The sequence below is a fragment of the Thalassophryne amazonica genome, chromosome 12 (assembly GCF_902500255.1).
Source record: "Thalassophryne amazonica chromosome 12, fThaAma1.1, whole genome shotgun sequence".
In the NCBI taxonomy this organism is placed as follows: domain Eukaryota; kingdom Metazoa; phylum Chordata; class Actinopteri; order Batrachoidiformes; family Batrachoididae; genus Thalassophryne; species Thalassophryne amazonica.
Genome location: NC_047114.1, coordinates 41491851 through 41513414, shown reverse-complemented (window position 1 = coordinate 41513414; position 21564 = coordinate 41491851). Strand labels below are relative to the sequence as shown.

Genomic DNA, 21564 nt, shown 5'->3' with positions numbered 1-21564 from the left:
CATTATGAAGTGCTTTGAAAAGCTAGTCTGGGCCCTACATCACCTCCTGCTTCCCCCTGGGTTCGATCCTCACCAGTTGCTTATCGTGCTTGCAGGGTCCACAGAGGATGCCATTATTACAGCTCTACATGTGGCTTTTGTCCCACCTAGAGCAGCAGGGGAGCTACGTTAGGCTGCTCTTTGTGGACTTTAGCTCAGTGTTTAATACCATCCTTCCAAGGAGACTGGTGACTAAGTTGTTGGACCTGGGGGTGTCCCACTCCATCTGCTGGTAGCTCTTGGACTTCCTCACAGGCCGCTTCCAGAGGGTGAGAGTTGGCCCTCACATCTTCCTCAGCCATTAGCCTCAGCACCGGCTCTCCTCAGGGCTGTGGGCTGAGCCCTTTGCTCTACACCCTCTATACTTACGACTACACCCCCTCTCACCCCAGCAACGATATCATCAAGTTTGCTGATGACACCACCGATGGTGGGACTCAATTCTGGAGGTGATGAGACCACTTATAGAGAGGAGGTGCAGCGGCTGTCTGTGTGGTACAGGGAGAACACCTGATCCTGAACACCTCAAAGACAAAGGAGATAGTCGTGGACTACAGGAGGAGAAAAAACGAAACATTCAGCCACTGGTCATTGGTGGGGACTGTGTGGAGAGGGTCTCTGACTTCTGGTTTCTAAGCGTGCAACTGAGGGAGGACCTGACTTGGAGTACCAACTCCATGGCTACCATTAAGAAGGCACAGCAGAGACTCTACTTCCTGAGGATTCTCAGGAACAACTACCTTCCACAGATACTGCTGTTGGCCTTCTATTGCTGCTCCATAGAGAGCATTCGACTACTGTCTGTGTGTATGGTTTTCCAGCTGCACGGGTCGCAGACAGGAAAGCTCTCCAGAGAGTTGTCACTACAGTCCAGAAGACACTGGCTGTCCATTACCTTCAACTAGAAGAACTGTACACTTGTCACTTGCCCCAGGAAGGCAAATGTCCTAGTCAGGGACCCCTCCCACCATGGATATCTGTTTGAACTGCTGCACTGTGTGAGGATGAATTTATGGGTGTTTTTAGTCCATAGTTCATTGTAGTAATTTTAGTATCATTTAGGGTTTATTTATTATGTGTATATGCATCTGAGGGGAGACTGCACTTTTATTTTGTTATTCGTACATGCACAATGACAATAAAGACATTCTCTTCTATTCTATTCTGATGATTATTGGATTTTTGCTCCTGTCTGGCTGCCTTACCGTGTACCGACCCCAGCTAATGAACCCAGTACAAGATTTAAGCCTACAGAGCTGTGAGTTTGTGTCCTGCATTGTGTCCTGCCAGCTGTCATCACCAGCCTGAAGGACATAATGAGTGGAAAAGGAGGGGCATATGAGAAAATCAATACGTGGCAAAAAAGCTGAAATCACCCGACAATCCGAATAAGAAAAATAACATCATAACAGTGATAAGATCAAAGCAATATAAAGAATGCGGGGGACAAAATAGAGCTGTTTAGAGTGCCCCGTCTGAGGACCCCACGTCCGTGTTCTATCGAGATGTGCGGTCTTGTCGAATTGTGCATCTCGTCGCATAAATCAACAGTTCTGCATCCCAACAATATTGTGCTGTAAATACAGTGTGCACATGTAAAATGTAACTTTTTCAAATTGAAAAGACACTTATTGCTGTTGAATTTTCATTCCTTGCACGCTCAGTCGGGGAGTTCAATGCAGTAAGGAGAGGCACGTCAACACGACGGGGGGAGGTGTGGAAGTCTGGGTAGAGAGAGCTGCGTATACTTGCGCATGTGCTGTTGTGCAGAGGGCTGGCCTCTCGACAGGAATGACATCTAGTCAGAACACCGCTGTCAGAGAATTTCCTAGACAACCAAACGCGGTGGCCCTAGAGCGACAAACTACAAAACAATGGCAGAAAGAGGCAGAGGGAATAAAAGACAACATGTGTCTGCACACGCGCACGAGACCTACACACATGCAGTCCCTCATAACACATTCATGTACACTCGGGGAGGCAGGTTCAGGAAAACCATGCATGCACACACACTCACCTGACTCCATTTCATTTATCCATACACATGGCCCACAACACACAGACGCTCCCAAACAAGACAGAAGAAACAGAAACCTTCAACAGAGGACTAATAACTCAACCCCCACAAAACCATCCAACAAAACCCCAACGTGGACAAACAAACAACAACAACAATAATAATAATAACTAGAGAACCGTGGTTGTAGAGCGCAAACCTCCACCAACACTAGTTTCTAATTCTACAAACGTTTACCTTGGAAAAAATTTGCAAGGTCAAAGTCCTGCTGGAAGTGGCTTTTCAGGAGCTAAATTAGATGTGGTCAAATGTCAGGAGTATGTATTTAGTTCATGCACTTGAACCAAAGTTTTTTTTTCAGTTTCTGAATTCTTTTTCAGATAATTTTCACAGAACATTGGTTATCTCTGCTCTGCACAATTTTCATTGCTTTTTGACACTTGGTTTTCACTGTAAGATTGACAAACAGGCATGAAATTGGAACTTCCATCCAATTTTGGGGGTGTATGATACATAAATCCATAACAGAAAAATGAGAGTAATTAAGACACTTTTGATTGAGATATAATGCAAATGTACATCAAATGGGCTTTTCAATATTAAATGCAAATATCCACAAAATCCACAATCACATCAGGTCTGGATCAAACTTTATCAGGCGATAGTGAGTGCTAGTCTGCATCTCACTTTCAATATGAGAGTGACTGGGGCATTTTTGATTAAGATTAATGTAAAATATACATTAAATGGGGTTTCACTGTTAAAAATTAAATGACCACAAAATCTGTAATCTGGTTAAGCTCTAGATCACACTGTCAGTCCACAAAGGATACCATCCTACATAACACTTTCAAATATGAAATGAAAAAAATTGGATCTTTTTTGACAAGTTACGAATTTTTGAAAATGCATCAATGTTTAAAAAAATAGGTATTTTTACATTTTCCAAGATTTTTCCTGATTTTGATCGTTGACTTATGACCTTGAAAATTTAATCAGTTCTTGCCTATCAGGATATGAATTTTCAGTAAAATGTTCATGAAAAACTGTGGGCTCCAGGCTGTTCACAGACAGACAAAGAGGGGCGAAAGCATAACCACCTCCAACTTTGTTGGCCCAGGTAATAATGCCAGCAATTACTATACAGCTGTGTTTTGCTAAATGAAGCTGTGTGACTGTATGTCCCAGCCAACAACAAAACATTAATATGACCTCCAGACAGATGGCTGCAGAGGCTGGTGGTGCCAGACAACAAGCTCCCTCACTTTCAAAAGCTCTAATTTTTAAGTACCTTGGGGTGACATATATTGTGACTTGGCTCTCTATAAATAAATTGAATTGAATCAATTCCGCTATGGTTTACTAGCTTAGTATGGGCAAAAAGCCCAGGATGTAAACAAAATGTGAAACGAAAAGCCCCCAATTGCTCTAACCCCCCCCCCCCCCCCCAAAAAAAAAGAGACGAAGAGAATTTAAAAAAAAAGGTTGATTCTCTGTGCACTGCAGTGGCACAATTTGTCAACTTTCTATCCAAACCGTGATGGCCTTGTGCAATTATGCAACCACATAAGGCTTTCTATTTTGTCAAGTTTCCCATGATAAATGTTTGAAAAATGGGAAAAATAAGCTTTTTACAATTGGACCTGGCAATAATGTGTTACGTTGGGTTGTGCTTAACCCACACATAAGGCCCACAGCGATAACCAACTGTACATTTCATAGTGGTGGTGGAAAGGTGGGGCATGACTAGATATCTGTGTAGCATACAGAAAATAGATCTAAATAAGCAGGCTGAAACTGAATTGGTATGGTTGGAGTGGAGTCCAAAGGCACTGACTTTACACTGAGCGCCTGCTGGTGGCCACTTTTGGCCGATGAAAACATCACCGAGCTCAATATAAATACATGTAATTTGATCAGTTTTCAAGGGGTTAGACTTGTCAATAAAGTCAATTTAATGTGCAATGGTTCGTTTCAGGTCAGCTTAATCAGTGGTCAGTTTAAATCTCATTGTTCCAGGCAATGACAGCTATCAGATGGCTGTTAGAAGGATGCCAGAAACAAAACAAAACCAGCTGATTTTAATCAATGCATCCCAAGATTGTTTTCATCGGGTGGCCAGTCACGGAAGTACGAATTCTCGTCTTCGGATTCACCACTTCGCCGGAAGCGAGATGTACTTGCGCCAACCCATTCCACGGTCAATGAAACACAATGGAAAATGGTATGATGAATCCATGTCACATGATATACAAGCCACCAATCAAATAACAAGGATCCACTCAGCCATTACATAATGCTAACTAACGAGTTTCAAAAGCTTATGTTTGTGTAATGGTGGATTATACACACATATATGTGAAGGCAAAAAACACACCAAAAATCCATCCATCAACCTGGATGACCTAGAAGGATATGTCAACAAGTGTTTTGACTGTTTCTGTGCAGCATTTGAGATGGATAAAACGGTGAAACTGTAGCATTCTGGCTTGGCGAGCTAAGCAGTGAAAGTTCTCAATAAACTCAATAAAGTACATGGGAGTGAGAGAATTATTACTTTAAATCAAGACTAACCTGGCCAGTCTCAATGGGAGATTATCACTATGAGAGCTTTACATAGGGAATTCCAGACTGTGCATCAGAGTCTGGAGTTTAGTCAAGCCCAAGTCCCTAATTAAAGAAAATTAATTACTGCAGGAGTCTGTTAGCATCATTAACAACAAGCTAAAGTCTGTTAACTTTGAGAATAAACAAGTGAAATGATTATTCTTAACTGAAAAGCATGAAGCATGAGAGAGAATTTGGTGCTCTCAGGGATTACGGAATACGAGGTCTGTGAGAAAAGTATCCGACCTTTTTATTTTTTGCAAAAACCATATGGATTTGAATCACATGTGATTGCATCAGCCAAGCTTGAACCTTCGTGCGCATGCGTGAGTTTTTTCATGCCTGTCGGTTGCGTCATTCGCCTGTGAGCAGGCTTTGTGGGAGGAGTGGTCCGCCCCCCTCGTCGGATTTTCATTGTGAGGAAAATGTCTGAACGGCTGGAGCAGCGCTGCATCAAATTTTTCCAGAAACTGTGAGAGACAGCCAGGTGGACACCATTCGGAAAATTCAGATGGCTTTCAGGGATGATTTTATGGGCATCACACAGATTAAGGAGTGTTACAGCCGCGCCGCGCTCCGAGCAGCGATTGACAGGCTGAAACAACCAGATAATTTCCAAACTGAATGCTGTGTTGATCCGGGACATCATCTGACTACCAGAGAAATGGCAGAAAAGGTGGACATAGCACTTTTCCGGCACATTCCACTGTTAAAGGAGATTTTGTCATGAAAACAGGAGCGGAGGAATTCGCCACGTAGCCGCTAATGGTGCGGAACGAAAGCACCTCCGTGTTGGTCTCACAGGACATGTGACATGCCCAGATCTTCGACAGTTTCTTGGATACTCATTCGACTGAAAAGCCACCCAAAGCCATCTGAATCTTCCGAATGGTGAAAGAGCTGGGCATGTCCCGTGAGACTTCCAACACGGAGGTGCGTTTTGTTCTGCGCCATTACACGGCTCCGTCCTGACGTGCGAATTCCGCCCCAAGTCTTTCATTACAAAATCTCCTGTAACAGTGTAATGTGCCGAAAAAGTGCTATGTCCACCTCTCTTGCCATTTCTCTGGTAGTCAGACGACGTCCCGGATCAACACAGCCTTCACTTTGGAAATGATCTGGTCGTTTCAGCCTGTCGATCGCCGCTCGAAGCGTGGCTCGCCCTCAGCCGCTGTGGGCCGTCTTTAATCCAGTTGTAATGCTCCTTAACCTGTGTGATGCCCATGAGATCTTCACCGAAAGCCATTTGAAGTTTCCGAATGGTTTCCACCTGGCTGTCTCTCACAGTTTCTGAAAAAATGTGATGCAGCAAAGCGGCAGTCGCTCGGCCATTTTCCTGACAATGAAAATCCGCCGAGGGGGCTGGACCACTCCTCCCACAAAGCATGCTCACAGGCCAATGACGCAACCGACAGGCGTGGAAAAAACTCACGCATGCGCACGAAGGTTCAAGCTTGGCTGATGCAATCACATGTTATTCAAATCCATATGGTTTTTCCAAAAAATAAAAAGGTCGGATACTATTCTAACAGACCTCATACACAAGCGAGGATCCTACAAGAAAAGTCAATCAATCAATTTCAATCAATTTTATTTATATAGCGCCAAATCACAACAAACAGTTGCCCCAAGGCGCTTTATATTGTAAGGCAAGGCCATACAATAATTACGTAAAAACCCCAACGGTCAAAACGACCCCCTGTGAGCAAGCACTTGGCGACAGTGGGAAGGAAAAACTCCCTTTTAACAGGAAGAAACCTCCAGCAGAACCAGGCTCAGGGAGGGGCAGTCTTCTGCTGGGACTGGTTGGGGCTGATGGAGAGAACCAGGAAAAAGACATGCTGTGGAGGGGAGCAGAGATCAATCACTAATGATTAAATGCAGAGTGGTGCATACAGAGCAAAAAGAGAAAGAAACACTCAGTGCATCATGGGAACCCCCCCAGCAGTCTAGGTCTGTAGCACCATAACTAAGGGATGGTTCAGGGTCACCTGATCCAGCCCTAACTATAAGCTTTAGCAAAAAGGAAAGTTTTTAAGCCTAATCTTAAAAGTAGAGAGGGTGTCTGTCTCCCTGATCCGAATTGGGAGCTGGTTCCACAGGAGAGGAGCCTGAAAGCTGAAGGCTCTGCCTCCCATTCTACTCTTACAAACCCTAGGAATTACAAGTAAGCCTGCAGTCTGAGAGCGAAGCGCTCTATTGGGGTGATATGGTACTATGAGGTCCCTAAGATAAGATGGGACCTGATTATTCAAAACCTTATAAGTAAGAAGAAGAATTTTAAATTCTATTCTAGAATTAACAGGAAGCCAGTGAAGAGAGGCCAATATGGGTGAGATATGCTCTCTCCTTCTAGTCCCCGTTAGTACTCTAGCTGCAGCATTTGAATGAACTGAAGGCTTTTCAGGGAACTTTTAGGACAACCTGATAATAATGAATTACAATAGTCCAGCCTACAGGAAATAAATGCATGAATTAGTTTTTCAGCATCACTCTGAGACAAGACCTTTCTAATTTTAGAGATATTGCGTAAATGCAAAAAAGCAGTCCTACATATTGTTTAATATGCGCTTTGAATGACATATCCTGATCAAAAATGACTCCAAGATTTCTCACAGTATTACTAGAGGTCAGGGTAATGCATCCAGAGTAAGGATCTGGTTAGACACCATGTTTCTAAGATTTGTGGGGCCAAGTACAATAACTTCAGTTTTATCTGAGTTTAAAAGCAGGAAATTAGAGGTCATCCATGTCTTTATGTCTGTAAGACAATCCTGCAGTTTAGCTAATTGGTGTGTGTCCTCTGGCTTCATGGATAGATAAAGCTGGGTATCATCTGCGTAACAATGAAAATTTAAGCAATGTCATCTAATAATACTGCCTAAGGGAAGCATGTATAAAGTGAATAAAATTGGTCCTAGCACAGAACCTTGTGGAACTCCATAATTAACCTGAGTCTGTGAAGAAGATTCCCCATTTACATGAACAAATTGTAATCTGTTACATAAATATGATTCAAACCACCGCAGCGCAGTGCCTTTAATACCTATGGCATGCTCTAATCTCTGTAATAAAATTTTATGGTCAACAGTATCAAAAGCAGCACTGAGGTCTAACAGAACAAGCACAGAGATGAGTCCACTGTCTGAGGCCATAAGAAGATCATTTGTAACCTTCACTAATGCTGTTTCTGTACTATGATGAATTCTAAAACCTGACTGAAACTCTTCAAATAGACCATTCCTCTGCAGATGATCAGTTAGCTGTTTTACAACTACCCTTCAAGAATTTTTTAGAGAAAAGGAAGGTTGGAGATTGGCCTATAATTAGCTAAGATAGCTGGGTCAAGTGATGGCTTTTTAAGTAATGGTTTAATTACTGCCACCTTAAAAGCCTGTGGTACATAGCCAACTAACAACGATAGATTGATCATATTTAAGATTGAAGCATTAAATAATGGTAGAGCTTCCTTGAGCAGCCTGGTAGGAATGGGGTCTAATAGACATGTTGATGGTTTGGATGAAGTAACTAATGAAAATAACTCAGACAGAACAATCTGAGAGAAAGAGTCTAACCAAATACCGGCATCACTGAAAGCAGCCAAAGATAACGATACGTCTTTGGGATGGTTATGAGTAATTTTTTTCTCTAATAGTTAAAATTTTATTAGCAAAGAAAGTCATGAAGTCATTACTAGTTAAAGTTAAAGGAATACTCGGCTCAATAGAGCTCTGACTCTTTGTCAGCCTGGCTACAGTGCTGAAAAGAAACCTGGGGTTGTTCTTATTTTCTTCAATTAGTGATGAGTAGTAAGATGTCCTAGCTTTACGGAGGGCTTTTTATAGAGTAACAGACTCTTTTTCAGGCTAAGTGAAGATCTTCTAATTAGTGAGACGCCATTTCCTCTCCAACTTACGGGTTATCTGCTTTAAGCTGCGAGTTTGTGAGTTATACCACGGAGTCAGGCACTTCTGATTTAAAGCTCTCTTTTTCAGAGGAGCTACAGCATCCAAAGTTGTCTTCAATGAGGATGTAAAACTATTGACGAGATACTCTATCTCACTTACAGAGTTTAGGTAGTTTAGGGAATACTGTTAAGTCTTCAATTTCCATACCATAAGTCAGAACAAGATCTAAGATATGATTAAAGTGGTGGGTGGACTCATTTACATTTTGAGCAAAGCCAATTGTGTCTAATAATAGATTAAATGCAGTGTTGAGGCTGTCATTCTCAGCATCTGTGTGCATGTTAAAATCATCCACTATAATTATCTATCTGAGCTAAGCACTAAGTCAGACAAAAAGGTCTGAAAATTCAGAGAACTCACAGTAACGACCAGGAGGATGATAGATAACAACAAATAAAACTGGTTTTTTGGGACTTCCAATTTTGATGGACAAGACTAAGAGTCAAGCTTTCAAATGAATTAAAGCTCTGTCTGGGTTTTTGATTAATTAATAAGCTGGAATGGAAGATTGCTGCTAATCCTCCGCCTCGGCCCGTGCTACGAGCGTTCTGGCAGTTAGTGTGACTCGGGGGTGTTGACTCATTTAAACTAACATATTCATCCTGCTGTAACCAGGTTTCTGTAAGGCAGAATAATCAATATGTGATCAATTATTATATCATTACTAACAGGGACTTAGAAGAGAGAGACCTAATGTTTAATAGAGCACATTTAACTGTTTTAGTCTGTGGTGGAGTTGAAGGTGCTATATTATTTTTCTTTTTGAATTTTTATGCTTAAATAGATTTTGCTGGTTATTGGTGGTCTGGGAGCAGGCACCGTCTCTACGGGGATGGGGTAATGGGAGGGGATGGCAGGGGAGAGAAGCTGCAGAGAGGTGTGTAAGACTACAACTCTGCTTCCTGGTCCCAACCCTGGATAGTCACGGTTTGGAGGATTTAAGAAAATTGGCCAGATTTCTAGAAATGAGAGCTGCTCCATCCAAAGTGGGATGGATGCCGTCTCTCCTAACAAGACCAGGTTTACCCCAGAAGCTTTGCCAATTATCTATGAAGCCCACCTCATTTTTTGACACCACTCAGACAGCCAGCAATTCAAGGAGAACATGCGGCTAAACATGTCACTCCCGGTCCGATTGGGGAGGGGCCCAGAGAAAACTACAGAGTCCGACATTGTTTTTGCAAAGTACACACCGATTCAATGTTAATTTTAGTGACCTCCGATTGGCGTAACTGGGTGTCATTACTGCCGAGTGAATTACAATCTTACGAAATTTACGCTTAGCCTTAGCCAGCAGTTTCAAATTCCTTCAGTGTCACCTGCTCTGGCCCCCAGAAGACAATTGACTATGGTTGCTGGTGTCGCTAACTTCACTTTTCTCAAAACAGAGTCACCAATAACCAGAGTTTGATCCTCGGCGGGTGTGTCACCAAGTGGGGAAAAAACGGTTTAGAAATGTGAAGGGGTGGCGGTGTACACGGGGCTTCTGTTTAGGACTACGCTTCCTCCTCACAGTCACCCAATCGGCCTGCTTTCCCGGCTGCTCGGGATCTGCCAGAGGGAAACTAACGGAGGCTAAGCTACCTTGGTCCGCACCGACTACAGGGGCCTGGCTAGCTGTAGAATTTTCCACGGTGAGGAGCCGAGTCTCCAATTCGCCCAGCCTGGCCTCCAAAGCTACGAATAGGTTACACTTATTACAAGTACCATTACTGCTAAAGTGAAGGTGTTTATGGTTAAAAAATATATACTCACTATATCTGAAAATTTCAATAGATCCAAGAGGTCACGTTTCACTGCATGACCCAGATTAAGGAAAGAAATCATATTCATCCACAATGCAAAGGAACACATCTGAAAGCAACAGACTTTGAAACAGGTCCCGATGGACAACGAGGCTTTTCCTTATCAAGAAGCAAGCTCTAAGGCAGTGATTCCATTTTCTAGCCCCTCCTCAACTCCAACCCACGCGTACATGTCTGTTGCTTCCAAACTCTACTGGAGGTTATTTGTCTTTACACATTGTAATTTATACAATCTGTAAGTCCATGTTGGGCAAAACAAAATAAAGTGACAAATCACTGTTACTGTGGAATTATAATAGGCATGTATCATGTATCTTATTTATTTCTCCGAAACTTGTCCACGTTCTGAGTGCAGTGCTTATGATCATCATCATTATGATCATATATATATATATATATATATATATATATATTATATATATATATTATATATATATATATATATATGTACACACACACACACTGCCATCCTGTCCAAGGTGTACCCTGCCTCACGCTCTATGACTGCTGGGATAGGCTCCAGCCCCACGCGACCCTTAATTGGACTAAGCGTTGAAGGTGTGTGTGTGTGTGTGTGTGTGTATGTGTGTGTATGTAAAGTGTTCACAATTCACAGAAAGTATTTACAGTGCTTCACTTTTTCACATTTTGTTACAGCCATATTCCAAATGGAGTAAATTCATTTTCCCTCAAATTCTACTCACAACACCCATAATGACAACATGAAAAAAATTTTATTACATTTTTGCAAATTGTTTGAAAATAAAAACTAAGAAATCATGTGTACTTAAGTATTCACACCCTTTGCTCAATACTTTCTTGATGCACGTTTGGCAGAAATTACAGCCTCAAGTCTTCTTGAATATGGTGTCATAAGCTTACTGCACCTGTCTTTGGGCACTTTTGCCTGTTCCTCTTTGCAGCACCTCTCAAGCTCCATCAGGTTGGATGGGGAGCGTCCATTTGTATGCAGCTGTACTCTGATTGGCTCATAAACAAAGCAGAACAGATTCCAAAAGAATGTGATGTTTTAACCTCTTAAAATATGTCAAGGTTAGCCATCTTTGAATTTATCCAAGGTCTGTGTCCCAAGAATGTTCCCTGTGAATTTGAAGACTGTGTGTTATGTGCCAACGCGGGTTGAGGAGCGGACCTGCGTCTGACTGAACCCAGCGCTAAATAACCAGAAAGCGGTTCCAAAACAAAACATTTATTTCCGTTTGTGCAATAATTGTGTACAACATAAAAGTGCGTTTGTCTGGCAGAGTGAAGGACGGCGCGCTCTCCAGCACCCAAAGGGATCGAAGCCCGGTGCTTCTGGACTCACATTCACCGCCAAACACCCCCCAGGTGGACACGACAAACTGACTCTGTGAAGGATAGAAGAGGTGAGGTAAGTCAACAGCTACAACTAATATCCCTCAAAGGCACACACTATCAGCAACACATTCAGGTCTGAATTTAAGCTTTATGTAAATGAGCAGCTTCTCACAACAGGTGGAGGATCATCAGTCCGCACGCCACGGCCATGAGAAGCGAGCTGCACAATTCTCATCAATGTTTAATATACTGCGTAATAACATACCAAATACTATTAACACTTATTCAGACAATCAATCACCTCTGATGTGTGCTGACAGCATGTGTCCCTCACCCGTCCTCCTTCACAGGCACGATGTGTCAAACCCAGGCGCGGTCCCTCAGCGTCTCACAAACAAACGTCACAAGGTCGAGTTCCCGGCAATTCTGCTTGAATCACTCATGGCTTAAATGCAGAACGCCATCTCATTATCTGCTTCAGCTGAAGTCTTTAAGTTTACACGTGAGCATCATCCACAGGTGCTGCGAGTCAGTAGGCCTGCACTAATAATGCTGATGAGGGTGAATGACTCTTCTGCCAGCACCTTCTCCACAGACAAAAAACAGTTTGCATACCACCTGGAGAGCAAAGAAAAGAAAACACCAAAATGTCCAGCCAAACCCCCCAACACACAACACTGTGGCCATAATAGAACTGGACTTATGCTGTACACAGACAGACAGACACACACGGACGGACGCCAGATCTTCGCAATACCCGATGGCCATATGTTGGCCTCAGGTAAAAGTGTTTTAACATGAAAACGCTATTGTAGACCCAGAAGGAAGACATATTTAACATCACATGAGATTACAAGATAAACACAAGCAACTTAAATTTTATTCACAATATTTGTGTTCTCTTAAATCATGCAATTTGAACACTGATATGGATCATTAATAGATAGATGCAATATAGTAAGAAATAAACAATCTTGCCAATTAGCAGAAACCATCAAACAATCAGTGGTGGGCACAGATAACCAAAAATTAACCTCGATAACAGATAATCAGATAACTGAAAAGTTATCTTTGATAATCAATCAATCAATCAATCAATTTTTTTTATATAGCGCCAAATCACAACAAACAGTTGCCCCAAGGCGCTTTATATTGTAAGGCAAGGCCATACAATAATTATGTAAAACCCCAACGGTCAAAACGACCCCCTGTGAGCAAGCACTTGGCTACAGTGGGAAGGAAAACTCCCTTTTAACAGGAAGAAACCTCCAGCAGAACCAGGCTCAGGGAGGGGCAGTCTTCTGCTGGGACTGGTTGGGGCTGAGGGAGGAGAACCAGGAAAAAGACATGCTGTGGAGGGGAGCAGAGATCAATCACTAATGATTAAATGCAGAGTGGTGCATACAGAGCAAAAGAGAAAGAAACAGTGCATCATGGGAACCCCCAGGCAGTCTACATCTATAGCAGCATAACTAAGGGATGGTTCAGGGTCACCTGATCCAGCCCTAACTATAAGCTTAGCAAAAAGGAAAGTTTTAAGCCTAATCTTAAAAGTAGAGAGGGTGTCTGTCTCCCTGATCTGAATTGGGAGCTGGTTCCACAGGAGAGGAGCCTGAAAGCTGAAGGCTCTGCCTCCCATTCTACTCTTACAAACCCTAGGAACTACAAGTAAGCCTGCAGTCTGAGAGCGAAGCGCTCTATTGGGGTGATATGGTACTACGAGGTCCCTAAGATAAGATGGGACCTGATTATTCAAAACCTTATAAGTAAGAAGAAGAATTTTAAATTCTATTCTAGAATTAACAGGAAGCCAATGAAGAGAGGCCAATATGGGTGAGATATGCTCTCTCCTTCTAGTCCCGTCAGTACTCTAGCTGCAGCATTTTGAATTAACTGAAGGCTTTTTAGGGAACTTTTAGGACAACCTGATAATAATGAATTACAATAGTCCAGCCTAGAGAATAAATGCATGAATTAGTTTTTCAGCATCACTCTGAGACAAGACCTTTCTGATTTAGAGATATTGCGTAAATGCAAAAAAGCAGTCCTACATATTTGTTTAATATGCGCTTTGAATGACATATCCTGATCAAAAATGACTCCAAGATTTCTCACAGTATTACTAGAGCTCAGGGTAATGCCATCCAGAGTAAGGATCTGGTTAGACACCATGTTTCTAAGATTTGTGGGCCAAGTACAATAACTTCAGTTTTATCTGAGTTTAAAAGCAGGAAATTAGAGGTCATCCATGTCTTTATGTCTGTAAGACATCCTGCAGTTAGCTAATTGGTGTGTGTCCTCTGGCTTCATGGATAGATAAAGCTGGGTATCATCTGCGTAACAATGAAATTTAAGCAATACCGTCTAATAATACTGCCTAAGGGAAGCATGTATAAAGTGAATAAAATTGGTCCTAGCACAGAACCTGTGGAACTCCATAATTAACTTTAGTCTGTGAAGACGATTCCCCATTTACATGAACAAATTGTAATCTATTAGACAAATATGATTCAAACCACCGCAGCGCAGTGCCTTTAATACCTATGGCATGCTCTAATCTCTGTAATAAAAATTTTATGGTCAACAGTATCAAAAGCAGCACTGAGGTGTAACAGAACAAGCACAGAATGAGTCCACTGTCAAGATGAATGATAAACCACCAAAAATGTATCAGAAGTTACAGATAACCGATAACTTCCAGTACCGTCTCTGGTACATTTGCAACTACTAATAAACTGAATTCGAGTTTTAACACCACGATTGCTTCTGGTAGCATTAAAAGCAACAACAGACCCAAACAATGAGTCCACACTTCTGTCTTTGAACATTGTGCCCCCTGCTGGAAGCTCTTGGTTACTACATGGCTGCCAGCACAGAAGCAAGCTGAGAACAGCCACAAAGCCCAGCACTCTATCCAATCACAATGCTCCGGTCAGGCGGAGGTAAAACGTGCACTCAATATTGTCTTGATACATAAATGTTGGCTGCCCTATTGACGTTTCAAATCCCGCAAAACCTCGGAGAGGTCGCCGCGCTGCGAGATCTCAGTAACATTGAGAACTGCATTGATATGCTCTGATCACACTGCCCTTTATCCGCTGCACACAGACAACACCATTAACATCGCAACATAAAACTATTTTTATATTGTGCCTAAAACTCTCGTGAATATATTCTCTGGGTTTATAGATGTTGTTATTGTGTTTATTTTATGTAAACATGCAAGAATCACAGGCTGTCTCCGTTATTTTCAATGGGAGCTGCTGTGAGCTACACTCGCTTCCTGATCATGTCGTTCTGGAGGAAAGTGAAGTTTGCTCTTTAAAGTCTTGATTATTGTTCTTTACAACACTGTTTGTCGTCTTTGTTCCAGACTAATATATATAATATGTCTGAAATTCGGTTTGCGTTTATTAAATTCTACGCAGATTAATTGATTTAGCAAGTTTTCAGGGTATCATGCATGCAGTCTCTTATTAACGTGACGAAAAGCATAAAAAATACATTTTTGTAGTATAATATTAATTTACAACTGTCATCGTGTTGATTCTCTATATGTTGTTGACTGCAGCGACTCTGGCACGCAAAGGATTATGGGATACGTCAATAGGATGAATGAACACTACTGGCCAGTAGATGGCAGTAGAGTCCTTGAAAACTTGCCAAAACAAAATTCCAGATAATCCATGTCTGCTACATTTAAGATGCATGGAATTTAATAAACGCAGACACAATAACATTAATAAACCCAGAGAATATATTCATGAGAGTTTTAGGCACTAGTGTTTAATGCTGTTGTCTGTAGAGCCTGATCAGAGTGTTTCAAATGCATTTCTCATGTCATGAACGTACAGAGATTACCCTATCCCAGTGATTCTCAACCGGGGTGCCGCGGCACCCTAGGGTGCCGTGGGCAATTATCAAATATCACCATTATCGGGTGTATGTGCTGTAATAGTGTGGCAGATGGTGTAATGCTCTTTTATTCCAGTAGATGGCAGCAAAGCGCGCAGTAGCGCTGAGCCGTGTGCCGACAAGGAGGCGTGATCGCCATTTTAATTCCGGGCAAGTTAGTGATTTGTGTGCATAGAAGTTCACTTAGTCTCGTCAAGAAACAGGTGGAATATGCCGGAAAGCTGCGCATGTTGGCAAAGTCACAAACGGAGGAACAAGGGAGACAATATTTCCTTCCATAAGTAAGTGGTTTTGGTTATTGTTGTCATTTTGCCTGTGATATTTGGATGATAAACAGCTGTATGTCTCCTGTTGTACCTGTGTCGCCCGATGACACGGATCATTATTTTCACTTATGTCTAGTTGATATTTTCCACTGTTAGACAAATGTCTAGTTAAAATTCTTGTCGTTAGTGACTTAAAATTGTTGGACAAGACTGGGGAGTTTTTTTTTTTTTTGCACCTTAATAATGAGATTAATGACCCGCGCTGTGCTGCCACACACACGAGATGTGCACACACACACCACTGACTTCATGAATGAAACTCGGTCAATAAAGGATAATTGTGTAAAAATATAATTATATAAAAGTATTGTAATGGTTTTAGGAGCCGCGCTGTGTGAACACAGCAGCAGCTCAGCCGAGCGTAGCTTAACAGCACAGATCCGTGTAACTTTCAACACTAATATTTGAGAATGTGTGTGTGTCAGAGTAAGTTTAATACTTTCCTGACATAATTTAATGTAATTTAATTTTACTGGCTCGATATCCAGGACAAAATGGCATTTTAACACGTATTTTGCGAGCATTTTTCTGAGTGTGTTCAGTCGCGAATCTCCATTGAAAATGCATTAACATCCGGGTACTTCGTCAATATTTTGCCCAGTTAGGAGACGTCATGTCGCTGTCCACGAAGGGACCTTTTCGTTTAGTGTGCAGCATTGGGACTGCGCTCTCTAGTTCTTATATACAGCTCCATGACTATAGTATACTATGTTACGTCATATCTGTACCGCACGTGTTGCTAACGTGCTAAGGCACCGTGTAGAGACAGTCGAGTTAGTGGTGCGTGACATGTGACACATGACAGTGGTGTGCCGCAGAATTTTGTAAATATAAAAAGGGTGCCGCGGCTCAAAAAAAGTTGAAAATCACTGCCCTATCCTACCCATAATGCACTGCTGGGCACAGCATATAGCCACACTAAAACCTTAAAAATTAGCGCATTACTTTAAAATTAAAACATATCTGATATTTTCACTTTATAAAACTTCAGACATGCCATTAATTTAAATAACTTGTCCAGCATTAGTTTGGTTAAAAGTTGAACCATAAGTTAAAAATTATGCCTCTGGATGACTCTGTTTTTTTTGGGGGGGGGGGGGGGGGGGAACCAGTTCTCCTTTGCCTGCAGAGGATAGAGTGGTTTCTTCTTAAAGCAGCTCTTCTCTGTTTGCAGAGGGTAGAACTACACATCAGCTATGAAACATTTAACAGGTAGGTGCTCAACTGATTTTAAGTTTTATAAATATTTGTAGGTGTTCAGCTATATTTACCACATTATTGGTCTAAAAATTATCGGACAAAAATTTATCGCAAGATAATTAGTCCGATAATGGTTTTTAAATCACATCTATCTAAAAAAAAATTATCTAAAAAGATAAAAAATTATCTAAAAAGATAATCTGATAATGAAAACATTATCTTTGATAATTATTGGTTATTGGATTATCGAACTGTGCCCACCACTGCAAACAATACATGAATGATTTTGGTCTTGGCAATACTTTGAGATGGCATCATCCTGCTGCCAGAGAACTCACTTTGACAGCCTGCTGGAAGCTTTCCCCTTTCACCATCAAATAGCATTCCCATTTGGAATAATTCTGATCTCATAATAAATAAAAACAAACACTGTTTTCAATAATGGGTTAGTAAAGGGGTAACACATCTTAAACATATTTTTGTTTGCAACAATTTGGTCTCTGTTTCCCGCCTGGATAACAAATTTACTGTTTTGATCTGGAGAATGGGTCTGGTTCCTTTTTGTTTTTCTCCCCTACTGCCTGTGCTTTCGCTGCCGCTGGAGCTGACCATCATCTACTCCTGTGGTTGCGGCACATCTGTATCAGTCAGCGGTGTCTTACTTAAACCTTAGCTAAACAGGAAGACAGTACCAGATCTTTCCATCTTAAGAGTGGCAACATTAACCACTAGCTTTTTTGAAATGTGTTGCAGACATCCATTTAAAAAATGAGCAAATATTTGCACAAAAACAAGAAAGTTTCAGTTTCAACATTAAATCTCTTGTCTTTGTGGTGTATTCAATTGAATATACAACCCCTGGCAAAAATTATGGAATCACCGGCCTCGGAGGATGTTCATTCAGTTGTTTAATTTTGTAGAAAAAAAAGCAGATCACAGACATGACACAAAACTAAAGTCATTTCAAATGGCAACTTTCTGGCTTTAAGAAACACTATAAGAAATCAGGAAAATAATTGTGGCAGTCAGTAACGGTTACTTTTTTAGACCAAGCAGAGGGGAAAAATATGGACTCACTCAATTCTGAGGAATAAATTATGGAATCACCCTGTAAATTTTCATCCCCAAAACTAACACCTGCATCAAATCAGATCTGCTCGTTAGTCTGCATCTAAAAAGGGGTGATCACACCTTGGAGAGCTGTTGCACCAAGTGGACTGACATCATGGCTCCAACACGAGAGATGTCAATTGAAACAAAGGAGAGGATTATCAAACTCTTAAAAGAGGGTAAATCATCACGCAATGTTGCAAAAGATGTTGGTTGTTCACAGTCAGCTGTGTCTAAACTCTGGACCAAATACAAACAACATGGGAAGGTTGTTAAAGGCAAACATACTGGTAGACCAAGGAAGACATCAAAGCGTCAAGACAGAAAACTTAAAGCAATATGTCTCAAAAATCGAAAATGCACACAACAAAACAAATGAGGAACGAATGGGAGGAAAACTGGAGTCAACGTCTGTGACCGAACTGTAAGAAACCGCCTAAAGGAAATGGGATTTACATTCAGAAAAGCTAAACAAAAGCATCATTAACACCTAAACAGAAAAAATACAAGGTTACAATGGGCTAAGGAAAAGCAATCGTGGACTGTGGATGACTGGATGAAAGTCATATTCAGTGATGAATCTTGAATCTGCATTGGGCAAGGTGATGATGCTGGAACTTCCAATGAGATTTATAAAGATGACTGCCTGAAGAGAACATGTAAATTTCCACAGTCATTGATGATATGGGCTGCATGTCAGGTAAAGGCACTGGGGAGATGGCTGTCATTACATCATCAATAATGTACAAGTTTACGTTGATATTTTGGACACTTTTCTTATCCCATCAATTGAAAGGATGTTTGTGGATGATGAAATCATTTTTCAAGATGATAATGCATCTTGCCATAGAGCAAAAACTGTGAAAACATTCCTTGCAAAAAGACACATAGGGTCAATGTCATGGCCTGCAAATAGTCCGGATCTTAATCCAATTGAAAATCTTTGGTGGAAGTTGAAGAAAATGGTCCATGACAAGGCTCCAACCTGCAAAGGTGATCTGGCAACAGCAATCAGAGAAAGTTGGAGCCAGATTGATGAAGAGTACTGTTGTCACTCATTAAGTCCATGCCTCAGAGACTGCAAGCTGTTATAAAAGCCAGAGGTGGTGCAACAAAATACTAGTGATATGTTGGAGCGTTCTTTTGTTTTTCATGATTCCATCATTTTTTACTCAGAATTGAGTGATTCCATATTTTTTTTTCCCTCTGTTTGGTCTAAAAAAGTAACCGTTACTGACTGCCACAATTTTTTTTCCTGATTTCTTATAGTGTTTCTTAAGCCAGAAAGTTGCCATTTGAAATGACTTTAGTTTTGTGTCATGTCGTGATCTGCTTTTTTCTACAAAATTAAACAACTGAATGAACATCCTCCGAGGCCGGTGATTCCATACTTTTTGCCAGGGGTTGTAGGTTGAAGAGGATTTGCAAATCATTGATTTTGTTTAATTTACATTTTACACAACATCCCAACTTCATTGGAATTGAGGTTGTACTTGGTCAACAACAGCAACAATCACAGAACTCCACAACAGCAATCAGCAACTCACAGCTCAGGTATCACAAATCTGACATGGGTTACAGCTCTGTGGAAGGGCAGGTCTGTGATTCTGGCATCATATGTAGAGTTATGCAGGGAACACCATAAGGTTTTGGATGAGCTGATTGGGTGGGGGGGGGGCAGACAGCCTCCGAGTGGTTATTTAGGATCTCTCAGGGAACTCGTAGTATCACGGAATACTCTGTCGAATTTTGCATCTTAGTAGCCAAGGCAGGTTGGGATGTCATGGTGCTGCGGGCTGCATCTAACAATGGCCCGAGAGACAAATTCCTCAATGAGCTGGCAGATAGGGATGAACCTCAGTCACTGGGCAGTCTTACTGTGCTGTACATTTTGTTGGATAACCGGTTGCAGGATCAGCAGAGGGAGCAAGTCTGGAGGGGTTGCCATCTTCGTCATCTCTCTCTCCACCTCCACACGAGTCACCTCTCTCGATTGGGGTGGCACTTCCCAGTACTGTGGCGCCCTCTGCAGACATACCTATGCAGGTCAACAGATCCCAATTAACACTGGAGGAGCGAGCACAATGCTTGCAGGCTGGGAAGTATATTTACTCCAATGGGCAATCACCCAGTGGAGTGAGAGGTGTCTCTCCCACTATGTGCAATCCACCATGTGGACTAGTAATCCTGTAATTCCCACTTTAGATAGCACTCCAGTTGATGTGTCTTTGGTTCCATCAGTTTATCACAATCTAACCACAGTTTTCAGTAAGGTGACCCTGTCCCTGCCACCTCATCATCCCTATGATTGTTCCATTGATTTACTTCCCGGAGCTACCTTATCATTCAGCAGCATTTTTGTGTTGGACCATCTCATCAATCCATCTCATCCTTATGTAATCCTTTCCAGATACCTTACTTTTGAAAATCAGACCACTGGTTGCTGAGCTATGGTTATTTGAATTTCAGTGTCTGCACCCTTTTCAAAAAAAAAAGCTTGAATTGAAAATGAGCTGAATTTTGAAAATTAGCCTTTTCCCACCAAAGATTACTTGTATTCACCAAAATTATTTCACCAAATTCTGAGGGGGTGAGGTTTAACCCACTGGGTGAACTGAGATGGAATGACCTTGTATTGGAGTTGACTGTGTAATAGGAGGAAGTTTTGATTTCTGAGAGCACTCTACAGTTGAGCTCCTAAATTTACATACCCTGGCAAATTTTTTTCCCTATTCTTCAGAGACTATGAACGGTGACAACTTTTTTTCCACTCATGGTTAATGGTTGTGTGAAGCCATTTATTTTCAAACAACGGTAGCCAAAAAAAAAAAATCTAAAATTAAAAAAAAAAAATTCTGCAAGAGTATTTAAACTTGTGAGCACAACTGTAAATATTATCCAGGACTCACAGTGCACAATTTGATGGAAATTACGGGCTGTCCAGGGACCTGAGAAAGCAAGTTCTTGTTATTTCTACCTGGTTCTTTTTATGTAAAACTCTGCCCCTTACCAAAAACCAAACCATTGTATTCCTCATTTTGAGTTTATTCAAGGTCACGTTAGAAACCAGTCCTGGGACCCCCACAGACAGTGTCCATCTTGTGAAAGGCCCCTAAAATGAGTCATACAACACTTTTATACCTTGTGGGTGTTAACATGGGTGTGGTTTAGTTTCATATTTCTAATGTTACTGGCTCTCACCACCATGGGAGCTCTCCCTGTATCTGAAACTTGGACAGATGATAGAGTAAAACTTA

At 41.5% G+C, this 21564-nt stretch overlaps 1 protein-coding gene and 1 long non-coding RNA gene across 2 annotated transcripts in view; both read right to left on the bottom strand.

Annotated features, from left to right (window-relative positions):
• The window catches only part of tmtopsa (teleost multiple tissue opsin a), a 345672-nt gene that overhangs the window by 152631 nt on the left and 171477 nt on the right, over positions 1-21564 (bottom strand). The gene's annotated exons all lie outside the window — the stretch shown is intronic.
• LOC117522008 lies at positions 332-16518 on the bottom strand. The gene is made up of 3 exons (XR_004564112.1): positions 16507-16518; positions 5934-5941; positions 332-671 (listed from the first exon to the last, which is right to left on the bottom strand). It is a non-coding gene; the product is annotated as an uncharacterized LOC117522008 (long non-coding RNA).